Here is an 18,718-nt window from a genome sequence, read left to right as displayed (position 1 = left end):
CGTTTCCACTGTCAAAAGTTGTGAATGGTACCAAAAAGCCGAACCGTACCGTACCACTTTTTGGGTACCCTTCCGTTGGGGTACCTAGCACAGTGGTACGGTACTAAAGGGTGGAGCTAGACTCACTGCAAAACGCTGATTGGTTGACAGAGATCGTCACTTGCGCGAGGGGAATGGCAACATAAGAAGCGCCATTTTTTAATATACAGTTGGAATATAATACTACGGTTATTCTTTCACGAAATGTAGTTTTAAGAGTTTTTGAGGCGAGAATGTAGTTGTTTAAAGCTCAAATCTGCGGTTTATTTATAATGATTTATGATAATTTGATCCATTCTAGGCGATCACCGGGCGCTCGGCGCTCATGTTCCCCACCTGGAACAGCCTTTCCTCGGCTAGTCGTTCTGACGTTTGCCGCTGACTCTGTAGCAGCTAGTGGTAATTCGTCTTGTGTATATCTAACGGGTGATCTTTGGTCTCGTGAATCGATAATTCGTTCCCTGGCCAATCGTTTTGGCTGAGGGCTAAGTGAAGTTTCATATATTTAGGCTATAACTTTTCCGTTGTAAAGTTAACGTTAGACTAGCGCTGAATTTGTATATTTGACTGAATTGTTTGCTTTATTTCTTATTGTATAGCTTCTTGTAACGTTACCTTTTACTTATACTTTTATAATGGCTATTATTGATAGAACTGGAATTTAACAAAAAGAGATAGGGTTGAGTTTTGTCATTTTTTATTACAAGATTATCACTGTAATGTTGTTTATTGCAACATTTGTACAAATGCACATATTGCCTGGAATATGTTTAATATTTTTTTAAATTTAAACGAAAAGATGCAGGGTTGTGTTTTATATTTCGTTTTGTTATAAATAGGCTAACGTTAAACATGTATATAATCAGGTCTATACATTGCCTGAACCACATTTGTGTGCCTATAATGTTTAAAATTTATTTAAATGAAAACGAAAAGAGGCAGAGTGGTGTTTTATAACATATTTCGTTTTATTGTTGCCTAAAATGTACATGCAGAACGCGCTGTTCCATTTGGTGAATTACCGGACTCGCGTCCTCAGGAGTCCTTCTGCTGAGAACTTTACATACTTGGTATTGAGAAATGGCTAATGTCGGCGCTTGTCTTCTTGTGACAAACATGACGAGAAGCAAGGACAAGATCTGCTGTATGCCATCCATTGGTGTTTATTTTGTCGCTTTCTTCTTCGCGCGAAAATGACGTTGATCGCTTCTTTCCGGCAAACACCACGCCTATCAAGTAGGGTACTGTTGGCGGTGGAAACGCTAGCTGGATCATGGTTTACTGACCCGACCCAACCCGAACCGTACTGTACCGTACCGTACTGCTCAGTGGAAACGAGCCATTAGTGCAGATGTGAAGAGGGAACCAATCGGAGGAGAGCCCTACTAGCCAATCAGAGGCGAAAAAGGCAGTACCTTCCCCTACCCCATCCTGGGGGAAAAAATATCGCTGCCCGCAGGATTATCTTCTAAATAATGCTAATACACGTAGTCTGAATCTGGCATTTTACAGTTCAAGCTATAATTAAGTTGGCTATTAAATCTAATTCGAAATCGAAAATATTTAAGCCTATACCATTGACGTGCATGTTACCTTTAGTTCATTGGTGTAGTCTAGTTTTTTGTAGTGAGTATACTGTGATGTACCAGCCCTACTCCCCCCTCCCCCTCCCCCTCGCCTAAATGCCCGCCGCCGCCACCCATTTTCTACTGTTTAGTGCTACTCGCCATCTAACTCAGCCAGCAACTCAGAGCTACATTTAGCCTTAGATGTTATATGTATATGGTCCCTGAAGCACAGGTTTTATCAACTGACAATTAAAAGACTTAAACATTATAAGCACAAATAAAAATTTACTTTTTAAAAACTTGTGTGATATTCCTTTAAAATTATGTTTTAATAGATTTGATTATTATTAATAATTACTATTCAAATTTGTTTCATAATTCCCTCGAGTTACTTTATTTATCTCTACAAACTTTTATTTTGGTGGTTTGTAAATTAAAGCCATTTGAGCTTCTGTGTTTTAATAAACTATTATTGTTATTATTATTATTATTAGGCCTACTTGAAGTATAATCTACTGTGTAATAGCAATATATTTCTGTTATATTTTCTTCAAGTTATACAAAACTTTGATTTTGACAGGTTGTCATGAAGACTTTAAAGTTTGTGAGTGTGTATATGATACGAATGAATGACGATAGTTTTATCAAATGAAATGGTAAAATTATTGTGAAGTGACTCATAAAAGCTCTGCAATGAAGTTCAAATGTGTGCATGTCCTCCTCATAGACGCTGAAAACACCACGAGTGTCACGCGCGCGTCAGTGTGTAGGAGAGCACACACTGAGCGCTCATTCACAGAAACACGCAGAACATTCAGAGTTTATTTCAGCAGTCTTTTTGAGCTTTAATATTCATAGTAGTACATATCGAGATTTGATTCATTGTATCATTACTTTTGATTTATTCATAAAAAATGGCCAAATTGTGTGACGTTCCGCTTTACAGTAGGCTAAGTTACATTTGTTGCTGGATTCCGCGATTCGATCCGTGTCGCTGCGCAAACACAGACTTCACTGGGGGTCAATTTATGAATGAAAGTTCTTTCACAAAACGATGTTGTTACGAATCCTCACGCTTTTTAAAGTGGGTATACGGAGATCTTTGACATTTCCTAGTGGGCATACGGAAATCCTTGTATTTTCTAGTGGGTATATGGCGTATACCTGCGTATCATGTAGACTACACCACTGCTTTAGTTTGACTTGCTAAATAGAGTAGCAGCAACCTACAACCTCCATTCTCCATTCGTGGATTTTACTGTTGACGATTTGACATGATCCAGACTCATCCTGGGGCCTGTACCATGATGGTAGTTGAACAAACTCAGGGTTACAGGATTCGTTTTGAGTTGACAAAACCAAACCAATCCAACCAGGCTTTGTTGGTACCATGATGCTGATCATCAACTTTCTCTGTCAACTCAGGCTTTGATCCTGAGTTTAGGAGTTTAGTTGTGACATCAGTAGCGAACAGCCAATCACACGTTGAGAAAGAGTGAAACAGATTAATTTCTCAGGAGAGAAGCAGCGCAATTCACTTATTAAATAAAAGTATTAAAATAGGAAGAATTTAAACAAATTTACACAGCAAGAAGAAAACAGCTGTCTATGAAAGAGGACAACTAAAAGAAAATGTCTCGCTAGCTACTGTATATCAGTGCTAGTAAAAGTTGTGAAGTTATTTTATACAGCTGATAAAGGTATAGAGAGAATTGAACATTTAAGCTCACATTTAGTTATTTTATAGCTTCATCTTTTGATGCTAAAGCGTATTTATATTACCTTTATATATGTATTCATTTAAACTGCGTAATAATAATTGATGAACTAAAATTGTATATGTGTGATTGATTAAGGGTATAATAATTACATAAATAATATCTAAATCATACAAATTTATTATTCTAAATAAGCATCACTAAAAAACAGAAGATTTTGTCTTTAAAAATCATTTGCTATGTAGTGACCTTTAATTTGGAGTAGAAACAGGTGGAGTGACTTTATCGCATCAGGCATGTGTCACTTTGCTCACAGCTGATTGGTCCAAGTTCGGTTTGCAACCTCTTACCTGGAACATAACCTGCCCTGGACCAGGTTAGCCGTGGAGCGTAGGTTACTATGGCGATGAACACTGCTTAAAGCCAAACCACTTTCATGGTCCCTGAAACCCAGGGTTGTCGCAAACTAAACTGAAACATGGCTGGCTAGCCACCTAAAGCGGCTTCATGGTATAGGCCCCTGGAGACTGAAGTTGCTGTCATAGCAACAGGTCCGTAAACTCACTCATGCTCGGGAGCAGGCTTATTTCATGCAAAAAGATTGATTGATAGATTGTATTTTTTAAGCGGAGCTGCGGAGTCCCAGACTGCTACTTCCTTACAAGAGTATCTTATTGAACCAGGGACGATAATAATTTAAAATAAAAATACAAATAATAATTTTAAAATTAATTGGGGAAAAAATTATAATTCATGTAGGCTAGTCTATCATAATACACTACCGTTCAAAAGTTTTGAAACATTACTATTTTAAATGTTTTTTTAAAGTCTCTGCTTTCTGCATTAAAAATGCAGAAAAAACTTAATATCTGGAAAAAACAGACAGTAACAAAAATATTGTGGATTTAAACAGTGGTTTAGTGGTTTTCTATTTTAATATACTTTAAAATTTAATTTATTTCTGTGATGTAAAGCAGAATTTTCATCAGCTATGATTTCAGCCTCCTTTAGAAATCATTCTAATGATATGTTGGCTTTAATTAACTTTTTAATGTCAACAGGTTCCATAAATTAACTTTTTTATGTCAACAGGTTCCATAAATTAACTTTTCTATTTCAACAGGTTGCACATAACTGGGTTACCTTAAACAAACATAATTTGTTCATGTAACTTCAACACACTCAAATAAATATGTTGGCTTTAATTAACTTTTTTATGTCAACAGGCTGCACATAACTGGGTTACGTTCAAGCAGTGTTAAAGTTAATGAGATAATTGAGTGATGATTGAGGATTATTGAAGACACCTGATGTTAACAAGCAGAATCACTGAAGGAGAAAACCGGAATGTAAAGTCGCCATTATGGTGATCAGTGTTAGTGTTAGTTGGGCTCTTGACCCTCACATCATTAACTTTAGATTTTGTTTGGCTGCTTTACATGAGTTATAACAGCCAGTAGGCTTGCTACGGTAGTCGGTGTTACCGGTGTTACTCGGTGTTTAGTCGCAACACCGGTTTCATCACTTGCCCACAGCGACACTGCAAAAAAAAAAAACTATTTAAAAATATTATAAATATATTAAATATACAAAATATTTAACGCAATTACGCAGTATCCGTTAATTCCTGTCTATTACACACACACACACACGACTCACAGAAAAGACGCGCGCCAGTATCGAGTTCTCTTTCGGTTTTGAACAAACCATAACACACACAAATTAGGGCAAAATGTCTGTTTTGTTGAGCGTCCACATAAGAGTCTTAAATTATTTAAATAAAGTCTTAAATGAACGTAGAGATTTGTGAGAAACCATAGTGGACCTTATTGAGTGCACTTATTTAATAGGCTACCACATTGCATTGCATTAACGAGTGTACAGCCTATGTACGCTCGACGGCTGTCTGAATTCACTCACTTGTTTTCATTCACTCCGTCAAGTGAACAGTATTAGTGGACAAACGTAGGGAATAAGCCTTACTTAGTGAATGAGGGTTTAGGGAGCGATTTCGGATTTAAACCCATGTCTCAAGCAGTGAAAAATAGAGGACTCTGACAATGCGCTGAAAGACTGGACTGACCAGGTAATATTTAATATCAGGGATGTAAACAGCGCGCTTTTCGGCGCCTCACGCTTTTTTCACGTCAGTTTGGGTGACCTGGGTCTGAGACTAAGAGGGTCTTATTATAATTTCACAAAGTCATCTGAAGCCATTCCATAGCTTAATGTGAGGGACAGAAGTCTATTTACATCATTAAATTAAAGTTTACGGAAACTCGTTTTCCCTCCTCTGCGGCTGTCAATCATTCTCCATTCAGTATTCAAATAGTGGCGCGCCTCGTCCGGTTACAGCAGGATGCACGGTAAAACTCTCTCCAATATGATATATTTACATTATAGTGCTTGATCTGTAGATAAAAGGCTGTGGTTTTGCATAAAATTACTTTATTTTGTGTATTTGTATATTATGTTTGTTGAGGTTTTTAAACGACACGCTGTGCCTGTTAGCACAGGGACTATGAATCGGCATCAAACGCACAATAACTGAAATTTAAAACTGTGAAGAAACAAATGATCAATAAACTGTTTTACAGATATACACTAGGATTTGTGCGCTCGACATTTCTTCGATTTGTGCAGTGAACTTTTAAATATGCACTTGTGCAGCGCAGTGCTGCACACTGTGACTCCATGTTGCTTTGAGCACATCATTCTGCACCCGCGATGCGCATACGCGCTTTGTGCGCTCTGTTTTGAAGCATTCATGGTTTTGTGCACTGAAAGATTATTAAAATCCTATATATTTTTTATACCTATCCTGCACAATACATTTAAAATAAGTATAATTTAATTGTATATTATTTCTGTGTAGTGTAGTGTAGGCTATATAAATATATACACTTCTGAATTCTTGACATTCATATATAAATATAAAATTGTGAAATGTATGATTGCATGATTGAATTTTATAAGAGTACTAATAGTAATTTGTTTTTATTAACATGTTTAGTTTTTATAAAATTACTGTGCAGATTTTTTCAAGAATTACTTTTTGCTGCTGATTTATACACTCATTAAGTTTAATACAAATACATAATACATTTATGTAATATTTAAATGTGTTAAATGTAATCTTACACTGCAAAATGATAACTTACAAAGGATTAAATTCATCACAATTATGGATATTTGCCGCGGGGCGAGGGTTTCGATAAGGGCCTCTCTTTTTTGACCATACATGTGTTTGCATCCCTGTAATATGGAACAAAGTCTCAACTTTCAAATTTGGTCAGTCAAAGAAAATTAAACAATAAATAGGCCTACCGTTTTGTGGCTCTTTAATGTGTCATGACAGATTGCCTCAGTTAAAGCCAAATTCAAATCTGACGTTAATAGAGAGCCTAAGACCCTCCCCTTCCGGTGAAACCACCATGGGACCTTATTTCGGAAAAATACTGTATGGTATAGTCAATGGCAAGAGACAACAAATATTTGGATCCCGTTTGAATTGTGCCCTGAATTACACATATGATGTTTGTCAAAAGTCAAGAAAGTCGCAGTTTGATGTAAAACTGTTGAGGTATAAGACTGTAAAAATACGTAATTACAAAGACTACAAACCCAAAAGGCGCGCATGTGACGTCATACCTTTTCTTTCAGTGAATGAAGCTAACTTTACTGAAGCTAACGTCTGTCATTTTTTCTATAGTCTAACGTTATAATCGTAACGTTACGGCGTCATGCCTGTGTGTTTTGTACCAGACTGAATACACACAAGCTTGGTGACATACATAGTGCGAGACGAGAGATGTAGTTCATTGAGCGATTGTCACATAAAACTAAATGTTACTCTTCTGTTTTATGACAAACTGTGACTTTCTTGACTTTCATAATTATCTTTTAAATTGACAAACATTATATGTGTAATTCAGGGCACAGTTCAGACGGATTAAAAAGATAAGTTGTCTCTCGCCATTGATCGCCATACATATTTTTTCCGAAGTAAGGTCCCATGAGCCAAAGCGGAGGGGAGGGACTTAGGCTCTCTATCTTCGAACTCTCCTAACTGCTTTGTCGGACAAAAATGGTGGATTTTGATTGGTCAGATCGCATGTCAATCAAACTCCCTGCGAAGGATGAATTGACGCTAATTTAAAAGTTAAAGTGAAGTGCACACTGCCGCACCAGATTTTTATAAGCGTTGTAAAAAAAAAATTTGTTCGTTTTTGAATTAGATTCGATTATTATATATTGATCATTATATATGCCCGTGCAAACGCGCGCATTTTATGTTTGCCTTTAAATTACAGATTTAAAATCCTCCGCCAGTGATACCGGTATTACCGGTGTTGTCACACGTCGATTAACCGGTGGGAAAATGTCCTCACCGTCACATCCCTAACCAGATGATCAAATAGAAAAGGTGATCTGATGCTGTTGGTTGTGTTCTAACATAATCATTATATCACAATCATTTGACCTGAATCACTGAACTCAAATAGAACCCAATTTCTGAGTTAAGTTTACCTTATGGATTATAGCAGCACTGTCATTGAAGAGTATACCATTTTTAGCCTTTTCAATTAAATCCAAATAATCATATCAATAAAAAATAAACAAAAAGAAACTTCTAAAAAAATAGTTTATGTAGACATCAAGAACATCATACACAGATATCAAGAATCATACTGAATCTCAACAACGGTGACAATTATAAAGCATGTTGCAGTGCATTTTGGGTGCCACCAATCAAAACTCATTCATGGCTCCCATCATGCATTGCTGCATGAATAAATAATGAGCTTATGTTCAGAGGAGATCTGTTTGTCACCATTCTACACAAGCTCAAGTCAAATGATTGTGAAATAATGATTATGTTAAAACACAACCAACACCATCAGATCATCTTTTTTATTTGTTCATCTGGCTGTTATAACTCAGATACAGCAGCCAAACAAAATCTAAAGTTAATGCTATGAGGGTCAAGAGCCCAACTAAAACAAACACTGATCTCCATAATGGTGACCTAAAATTCTGATTTTCTCCTTCAGTGATTCTGCTTGTTAACATCAGGTGTCTTCAATAATGCTCAATCAACAGTCAATTATTCATTTAATTATCTCATTAACTTTAACAATGCTTCAGTGTTCATTTAACACTCAGCTCAGAGTTTAATTGTGTCGCTTAAAATTACTTAATTCCATTATGTTGAAGTTACATGAGCAAATTATGTTTGTTTAACGTAACCCAGTTATGTGGAACCTGTTTACATAAAAAAGTGAATTAAAGCCAACATATCATTTTTTTGAGTGTTCATTTTTTGGTTTCACTTTATTTTGATGGTCCATTTAACACATTATATTGACTAAGTAATGTTGCACGTCAACTAACTCTCATTAGAGTGTTAGTAGAGTATTAGTAGACTGGTAGGGTTAGTATAAGTTGACATGTAGTTGCAAAGTTACTGTAAGCCTGTGTATTGGTCCAATGAGGGTTTCCAATAATACAGGTGAAGGTCTTTGCGTGTTACTGTCTTTTCTCGTGGCAAAGTATTTTTAGTTAAATGCAATACATTTTATCTTATGTATTAACTCGTTTCATCTGACTCCATAAAATGAAAAGGTTTTTCAATGATATCTGTGCATCATTAAATGTGAGCGAATGTTTTACTATTCTTTTAAACTCTTGAATGCAAATAATGTCAAAGTCAATTAGAATAATCAAATGTCACAATTTAATATGTCAGGTAAATGAATCATTATAATTTGATAATCAATTCAAGGATAGTCAATGCAAAACATCAAATGCTCTAGAACAAAGAGGAAAAGTTTACCCGACAAGAAATGCGTGAGGCAGAGAGACTCGCAACTCTCAGCCTCACGGGCCGATCTCAGATACAGAAAAGGCCCTGAGCTCTCGCTGCGTTTCATTATATACCCAGACCTCATTTCAAATCTAAACATCATTCACAGTGGAAATTTACCTGTAAGTCACCATTTGCTAGCAGTGGAAAATTAGCATTCAGTCAAATGGTCAGGAGGTGTTAACTCAAAGACACACCCTCCAGTATTGAAGATATCTAAACTTCCTAAGAACTTTATTACCTTTTGGGTTTACTTCTTTGGGAATGAGACATTTGTACCAGTCGTACCGAGACATTTCAAATAATACTAAACAATCCTTAAAGCTAATCACATTAAAACCATATATATTCTTGTGTGAGTTTTTAGTGTTACTGACTGAGAGAGAGAGAAAATGTAGATAAGGTGCTCCGAGGAAGGGGGATGCGGGGTGTGTGTGTGTGTGAGATGTTTAAATGTTAATGTGCAAGCAAGGTCCTTTGTCTTATAGACCTGTGGTGAGGTTGATTCCATCAACCAGTTGTTCCAGTCTTACAGATCCCTCCTTGACCCCGTGGGTCACATTCAGACACTTAAGGGGTCATAGTAAGACGTTTGTCGTAATCCTTGGTGTAACTCAAAAATTGTCTTTGCAATGTTAGCATCTGTAGAAGCTTAGAGGGCTTTGTTCACCTGCAGAACACCTGGCCTCACCAGGTGTATGTAGCTTGAGTCCAGCAGGTGGAAGAAGGCATTCAGGCTTTCTTCCGGTGATCCAGTGATGTGAGCAAAGTTCATAGAGTCAATCTGGACCTTTTGACTTGTTCAGTTGACGTGTCATTCCTTCATGGAGAAACTTCCGTTTCCCTGGCACCTTCCCCAGGGTGATAATCTGTCCCTTCTTGACCAATCCTGTCACCTCCAGCAGTGCGGTTGTCTGGGCAGACCTCAGTGGGTGAAGGGGCTCTCCTTGGCTTCACACTGCCTTGTGTGAGACATCTGAAAAGCATCTTAAATGTCCGCTTCACGATTGAACACATATGAACTTGAACTCGTGAAGAAATGCATAGAAACGCATAATGCAACAAAACAAAATCATGTCATGTTCAATGTAAAATACCATGTTCTTGTCAGCAAGTGTGAATGGTACATCTGTCTCATATGTTTCTCAAGGTCCTGAATGGTAAGGATGTCTCATATTAAATATCCAATTCTTAAATATAAATATTTTTTTGGTCTGAATTATATAAAGGAAATGCAGCAAGAGGTCAGTGTAATCAAAGCAATCAAATAGATTCTATGGATCAAGAGGTCATGTAATAACAACAATACTATTCAATAAATGGATTTGTATATAATAATCAGTGTTTGTTCAGGAATCCTCCAATGCCAGCCACTTATGCAAATCTAAGAAGTGACTTGGAACATGCTTAAATGTATTCAAGAATGGAGATTGTTCATTCCTTGCAACAGTTGTGAGAGTGTGTGTTTGTGTGAGGGTGTGTGTGTGTCTGTGTGTGTGTGAGAGTGTGTGTGAGAGAAAGAGAGAGAGAGAGAGAGAGAGAGAGAGAGTGTGTGTGTGTGTGTGTGTGTGTATGTGTGTGTGTTGTTGGTTAAGTCACAGTCAATGACAGGGTTGAATTGTAAATTCTGTAATTGATTGAAGCGTTCACACAAAGCGATCTACTTAGTTATGATGTTTCTGTTATTAGTGGTTTATTGAGAAATCAGGGGCCCTCTGATTTTCCAACCACCCTAATAACATTCAGAAAATTTTAACATTTTGAAAATTGAATAGCAGGTCTGCCTCTGCTTTTCGATGCATTGCATTGATTTGTGACTGTAGCCATTAATATGTATATTCCAGTGTTTTCCCATGAGTTGGCAGAGTGTTGTGAATAGCGTATGCTATGTCATGGGATCAGCTTTCCCATCCTATGTGTGTGAAGCTATCCGGTTCTGTTAGTGTGAAGATGCACAATAGATCTTTAGTGAAGTGACACTTTTGGATTCTATGTCATCTTTATCTTCTCATGATGTGTAGTGTTCAGTCTGGATAGACTTGATCTATTCCAGGTGATGGTGATGTGAGGGTGTAGTGATGGAGGTGTGTGTTCAGTGTTCATGTCTAGGAGATGGGTGGAATCTAATCTATGATAATTGTGTTGTAAATTTAGTTCCAGTTCTATACTGGGAGGCCATGCTTATATAGTGATGTGCTATTGTGAGATGTTAATGGCCTCTTGAAGTGTCTTTTCACCCATCTCCCGAAGGTTATGTTCTAACAATCGTGAGGTCCGGCCCGTCCTGGCATCCGTCCTCCGAGGAATTGCAGAAGTAAACCTGACAGAAACAAATGCAGAGAGAACCACAGTTAATTCTGATGTTTTCAAACAGTTTCAAATTCAGACATGTGGAATTATTTTGCTTGCTCCATTATCATGTCCATTGCAATTTTAATTCCAGTTGTCACATGAAACCGAGTTTCATAGACCAGGTCTGAATTATTGCTGTTTTTTCGGTGCAGTGTGTGACACCTTAAAGCTGCTCTTGCAGTCGAGCCTTCACAGTCTGCTGTGTCACAGCATTAGAGATCCCAGTTTTCGGGTTTTACAAGTTGCTTTCATTACAGCCAGATCTGTGGGCATGAATTAGTTCATGGTGTCGTTCACACATTTGGTTAGTGCAGGTCTCTAGTTACCTGCAAAAGGCTGTGGTCTGTCTGATGTTTAGTTCACACCCTCCTTGTAAATTTGCTTACCTGTGCCACACTTCCGGGAGTGTTTTTCAAAGGCAAAAAATTAATACACACCTCCGCCCTTTTGGCACTGGGTAGCAGGTTAACGAAATCGAACTGTAAGGATGAATGTTAATGTCATATTTTTCAAATTAATGCCCTGTTTGGCGATTACAATATAATGTATATTATGATTTAAGAATATAAATGAAATTATATTGTTTCTGGTCTCTGAAGAGTCTCTGCTCGTTCTTGTTTCAATACATTTAAGGGAAAAATGTGACAGATTCAATGAATTTAGATGTTAAACTATTAAGCCATTTGCTATTGGGCTGCTACCCGACTAGCAAATGACGCTAATAGCTGAAGGCCTTGAGTGACCAAAGTTGTTAGCTCACTGAGGGATGCATTTGAGCTTTGGTTGCTTGCAGAGCGCTGGTTTGTGTCATCAGAGTGTGGTTTTCTGCGTTTTTTGAAATAGGGTGGAGGTCTGCCTCTGCCCAATGACCAGCACTTTTCCTCTGTATGGCCTGTTTTGTGACAGGAATTACAGAGTCTGCTCAGTTTTTCACTGTGTGGCTTTCTGAATTCTCCTGCAAATGGAGGATTTTCATGACATTCTAACACAGCTACCTCACCATGCATCTGTTTTCGTGACTCAATTCTTGTTGCCCAGCTAACAATACCTTCGAATGTATTTTTTGCTGGAGAAGCACCATACATGAGCGATTGCTGTACACGCGGTCCTGCATTTGTAAGTAGTAAATCAAGGAGAGTTACATTGTTGTGGTTAACACCTTCAATTCCAGAATACTCCTCAAACAGTTCAAACATATTTTCTGCATACGTCTCGAACGATTCTTCAGTATTCTGTTTCCGATTGAAAATCAATTCCCATCCAACAGGACTACAACCACGTAGATCGCGAAGACATTGTTTTAGTCTATTAAAGATTTCATCCTCAGGCTCATCTTGATACATTGACTGCACGATGTTCCCTGTCATCAAAGCCTGTGGTATCTTATAGTTCAGAACGTCTGGAATTGAGCTGATAACAATTTGCCAAATATCTTTTGGTTCAAGCTGAAATGCATGTTTTAGACTAACAATGCGTCTCCACCATGGTTCGAATGGCCCTTTCAAGGGGAATGGTCCGATCTCTGTTTTAAACAAGCTACATTCAGTTACCGTTAGAGGACGCCGAATGGTTGACTCTGTGCCATTTGGGTGCCGTATCACCTTAAAGGCTGAAACAGGCACTCTGTTCAAAACTTTATCACATGCTTCACCTGTCTGAAAAGATACAGGATTGTTAGAGCAGGCTGGCTCATTTAAGAAGTGCACATTTTTAGTCCCATCGCTGTTGAGCGTTTTGGGAGACATGCACTTTTTATCATTTAGTTTATTCTTAAGATCTGCAATGGTGTATTTGTGATTTTTACACTTTTCAGTCAGGGCTAACTGCTCAGCTAGTAATTTATCTAGCTGTGTTTGGAGATCTTGAATCTTTGCCTCAGACATTTTTGCCTCTGCATTTTTAGAATGCACTTCTTCACATTTAATATCCATAAGCGAAGATAGAAATGTTGTTGACTTATCTAGCCGTTTATAACTCATGAAGTTTAAAGCCTCAATTATTTCACCATGTTTTGATTTCTTCTGCTTACTACCCACCGTTTTCCACCAAGTGGAAATTTCATTCTCAATAGCGTCCATGTTAAGACCTTTTTTATTGAGTTTATACAGTGTAGGCTCGACCTTTTCGGCCCATAATGTAAACAGGACAGGATCATTATACATGTTCCAATTTATATTTGGGGAAATTTCGTTCCCTGAAGCTTTGAATATGAAAAAGTTTTTTGTTTCAGGATTAATGAGATGCGCGTTCACAGTTTCTGATTCTCATCTATGTTCCTTTGCGTGGTTTTATCGCAGCTATGGGAGTTTTCCACCAAGGATACAAAAATTCAGACTATATGAAGGCAAAGTCATTTTAACGTTTGATTATTCTATTTTCTCTTACTTTATATTTTTCGTTTATAGATCAGGAAACTATATCACTTTGCAGTCCTTCTTCTAAGGATGCACGACACAATCTCGCCAGTCTGACTTATCAAAACAGAGGTAATTGGCTAAATATCTTAGATGTGCCGTATTCACACGTACACAATAACAGACACTTGAATAGCCCCCTTGAACGCCACCTCAGGAACAGAGGTTATGGAACGCACCCGAATCCAGGTTGATCAAACAGCATTTTGCTGATTCTGGACGGAAATAACTCGTTCCCCTCATTCAAGTACACTTGAATCTGATATTCAGTATTAGTCGTCACTAATGTCTGGCGCAAACTTGTGGAAATATACGAATCCTGTAATCTATTTTGAAAAATAATTTCAGAGCAATCCAGAATTAGTTCAAACGTGATAATATTTCGTTCTCCGAATATGAAAAGTATTTCTGTCTCGGGACTTTCAAGAATTAATGAGATGCGCGTTTGTTGTTTCTGACTTTCAAATTCATTGTGAATCACATTATAACCACATTCAGCATAGACACACACTTGTTTAATTCAGTTCACACAGGATACATGGCCTAGAATACAACATCAACAGCCTTTACCTAAGTGTTCCAAATACACCCACAATAAAGCAATCCTGTGTTTAAAGAATAAACTTACAATTAGCCTATGTGCACATATAGTAGCACAAACAACTATAAAGTGTGTTCTATGAGTGCATTACAATGTGTGAAGCACAACTCCAAATTTGAAAATACAAATTATTGCATTATTGCCTTTTAATCCCATCTGTGTTAAAGTGGAAGCTTTCAAATGCAATATAAAGTTTGTAAAGATTAGTTTAGGTTTATTATAGAATATTATTCAATGTGGCCTAGGGCCCATGGTGGGCTGGTGGTCACACAAAGGGTTAAGCGTTTTTTGAATGCATGGATAATAGCATTTAGCTTAGCCTTGTTTTGGAAACAGCATGGACAATAGCATTTAGCTTAGCCATGTTTTGGAAACAGCATGGACAATAGCATTTAGCTTAGCCTTGAGATCCGATTTTAGCCTGTAAATCATATCATCCTGTTTTTCCAAATTTAGCTTTTTATAAACAATGCATCATCGGCCTGCCTTTTATTTATAAAATCATGTGTTTTCCGATCGTTTACAAACTTAGATTTTTCTTTCTGTTTGCTGATTCTCTTCACGTGTTGCTGGTTTGTTTCAACAAAGCCAATACAACAATGGCGACAAACATGCGGCTCATTTGAAAACTTTTAGGGTTTGTTTTACAGCTCCTCATCAAGTTACGTTACACGAAAAACATTTGGAAGATGTTATTCCGATTTTAGGTTTCGTTTTTTTTTTTGTTTGTTTGTTGCTTAGGCAAACAAGGATATCTTTAAAATCTATTAACAAGGGGTTTCATTCTTCATCTGCGCCGCCACTATCACGTCCTCACGTTTGGACTAAACAAATGGCTTTCCGATCCGTAACAATGCAAACAACATTTTCTCAACACTTCTCAAAAGGGAAGAAAAAGTTGACTTACCACAGCGGCAGAAGAAAGAGAAGATGTTCAAACCTCGTGTTGATTTTAAAATCCCCATACTTTGCTGGAAAAGACGTTGCTCGTGAAATTCATTTGTTGCGAGATCACGTCGAGGTCACCACTTTGTAAGCCTGTGTATTGGTCCAATGAGGGTTTCCAATAATACAGGTGAAGGTCTTTGCGTGTTACTGTCTTTTCTCGTGGCAAAGTATTTTTAGTTAAATGCAATACATTTTATCTTATGTATTAACTCGTTTCATCTGACTCCATAAAATGAAAAGGTTTTTCAATGATATCTGTGCATCATTAAATGTGAGCGAATGTTTTACTATTCTTTTAAACTCTTGAATGCAAATAATGTCAAAGTCAATTAGAATAATCAAATGTCACAATTTAATATGTCAGGTAAATGAATCATTATAATTTGATAATCAATTCAAGGATAGTCAATGCAAAACATCAAATGCTCTAGAACAAAGAGGAAAAGTTTACCCGACAAGAAATGCGTGAGGCAGAGAGACTCGCAACTCTCAGCCTCACGGGCCGATCTCAGATACAGAAAAGGCCCTGAGCTCTCGCTGCGTTTCATTATATACCCAGACCTCATTTCAAATCTAAACATCATTCACAGTGGAAATTTACCTGTAAGTCACCATTTGCTAGCAGTGGAAAATTAGCATTCAGTCAAATGGTCAGAAGGTGTTAACTCAAAGACACACCCTCCAGTATTGAAGATATCTAAACTTCCTAAGAACTTTATTACCTTTTGGGTTTACTTCTTTGGGAATGAGACATTTGTACCAGTCGTACCGAGACATTTCAAATAATACTAAACAATCCTTAAAGCTAATCACATTAAAACCATATATATTCTTGTGTGAGTTTTTAGTGTTACTGACTGAGAGAGAGAGAAAATGTAGATAAGGTGCTCCGAGGAAGGGGGATGCGGGGTGTGTGTGTGTGTGAGATGTTTAAATGTTAATGTGCAAGCAAGGTCCTTTGTCTTATAGACCTGTGGTGAGGTTGATTCCATCAACCAGTTGTTCCAGTCTTACATTACTTATAGTCAGTAGAATGTCTGTTGGAGGAGCATCACAATAACAAGTTAGCAGATATTAAGCAGACAGTCTAATAATCTAATGAGAGTTATTAACAGTCAGTAAATTTGTTTGAAGAACGATATTAGCCAGAGATCAGTTATCACGATTAGAAGATCTGGCAGCTGTCAAATCATCTCAGATGTATTAAGCGAGGTACGAAGAATCGACCCCAATAGGATTTTTCCATTGGCTTTTGGATTATTGCAGAAAATAAGCTCTGTGACTAACACAAGTTTATGATACTTACACGTTTTGTATAATCTTCACAAATTAACAACTTTTATTAATTTTGAAGCACAAGCTAGATATAAGCTGTAACTACGGAACCACGGTCTCATGACTTCAATGTCACCATCTCTAAGATTCTGACAACTTTTTCAGTCTTTATATATATATATTTTAAAAACATTTCCCTGAAAGATGGAGGTAGAGCATGATTATAAACACAATAAGGCTGTTAAAGCGGAATAGTTGAGATAGATGAGTTAACCTGTTCAGCGTGATGACATTTAATGTCCCCGACAACCTCTGTAGTCCCATTTAGCCACTAGTAACTGCCTTTTTCAAGACGAAACACTTTTAAAAAAATCACAAGGGGTATTACTAATGTATTGTATGTCGTCGAATAAAACGTGAAAATATATTGAGCTTGTGTCCACCACAGACGGCACTTAACCAAAACCTATTAAAAAAATCCACTGTCTTCAGGACAGTGGAACCGGAAGTGCTAAATTGCTAACTCGTTTCTGGATTTTTGCCTACAAAAATATGTCTTCTCTGCAGCACTCTGCAGCACTCTATAGCCTTGACGCACTTCACCACTTGTCCTCTTAGGTAGTTTGTATTTCCTGTATTTTCCCCAAGTGTTTAAATTGGAGTGAAGACCGCAAGTGTGTTTAGAACTTTTGATTTGTGTTGTAAAGGTTTTTGTAGAGCTTTATTTACACATTTTCATATTCAATACTGTGCATTGTGCACTTAAATAACCTTAAATGTCTATTTGTCAGTTCATATGTAACAGACAACACAATGTAGCCTAATTGTGATATTTCTAAACACTGGGTCTTTTGTGTAAATTCCAGGGCTGTAACGATACCCTTATGTCACGATTCGATACATATCACAATACTGAACTCACAATATGATATTATTGCAATACTCCAAGACATACAGTAAAAGGTTAACAAAAAAATTACTGTTGATTAAAATGCTCAATTTGACATTACAGTGTAAGTTTAAATGAATAGGCTTGGACTTGATGCTGGTAACCCAATGCACAGGACAATAGTGACGCTAGAATAAAAATATGCATGATTCTGAAGCTGAAAATACAGAATTATTTTAGACAAATATACTTGCACTCTGTCACTGACTAGATATATTTAAAATAATGTAGGCATTATCAGGACTCACATATATTCCCCCCTTGCATTGTACAACCCCAAATCAGAAAAAGTTGGGACATTTTGTAAAATACAATAAAATCAAGAATCTGTTATTTGTTCATTCTTTTTAACCTTTTTTTAACTGACAAAAGTACAAAGAAAAGTTTTCCAATGTTTTCACTGACCAACATAATTGTATTTTGTAAATATGAACACATTTTGATTTTGATGGCTGTAACACACCCCAAAAAAGTTGGTACAGAGGCATGTTCACCACTGTGTCACTTTACCTTTCCTTTTAATTACACTTTTTAATCATTTGGGAGTTGAGGATACTAATTGTTGGAGTTTTGCTAGTGGAATATTTGCCCAATCTTGTCTGATACAAGACAGCCGCTCAACAGTCTGTGGTCATCGTTGCCTGATTCTCCTTTTCATGATGGATCATACATTTTCCATAAAAGACATATCTGGACTGTAGTAAACAGGCAGGCACATCCCTTCTATGGTGCAGAGTGTCTAGAAACCACTCAGTTTTAGCATGTGCAGAATGAGGCCTGGCATTGTCTTGCTTCCCAGGAAAAGATGTCATCTTGATGGCAGTTTATGTCTCTGTACAATCCAAATACATGCCTCCATGTCAATGGTACCTTCACAATAATGCAAGTTACCCATACCGTTTGCAATGATGCACCTCAATTCCAGCACAGATGTTTGCTTTTGCACCTGTCAGTGGTGAAAGTCTTGTTGGTCCCTTTCGTCTTTGGG

Source organism: Siphateles boraxobius, unplaced genomic scaffold (genome assembly GCF_051911475.1).
Source record: "Siphateles boraxobius isolate OS27281-9 unplaced genomic scaffold, OSU_SipBor_1 55, whole genome shotgun sequence".
NCBI classification, from domain to species: domain Eukaryota; kingdom Metazoa; phylum Chordata; class Actinopteri; order Cypriniformes; family Leuciscidae; genus Siphateles; species Siphateles boraxobius.
The sequence above is the reverse complement of the archived record's forward strand: the minus strand, read 5'-3'. Positions refer to the sequence as shown.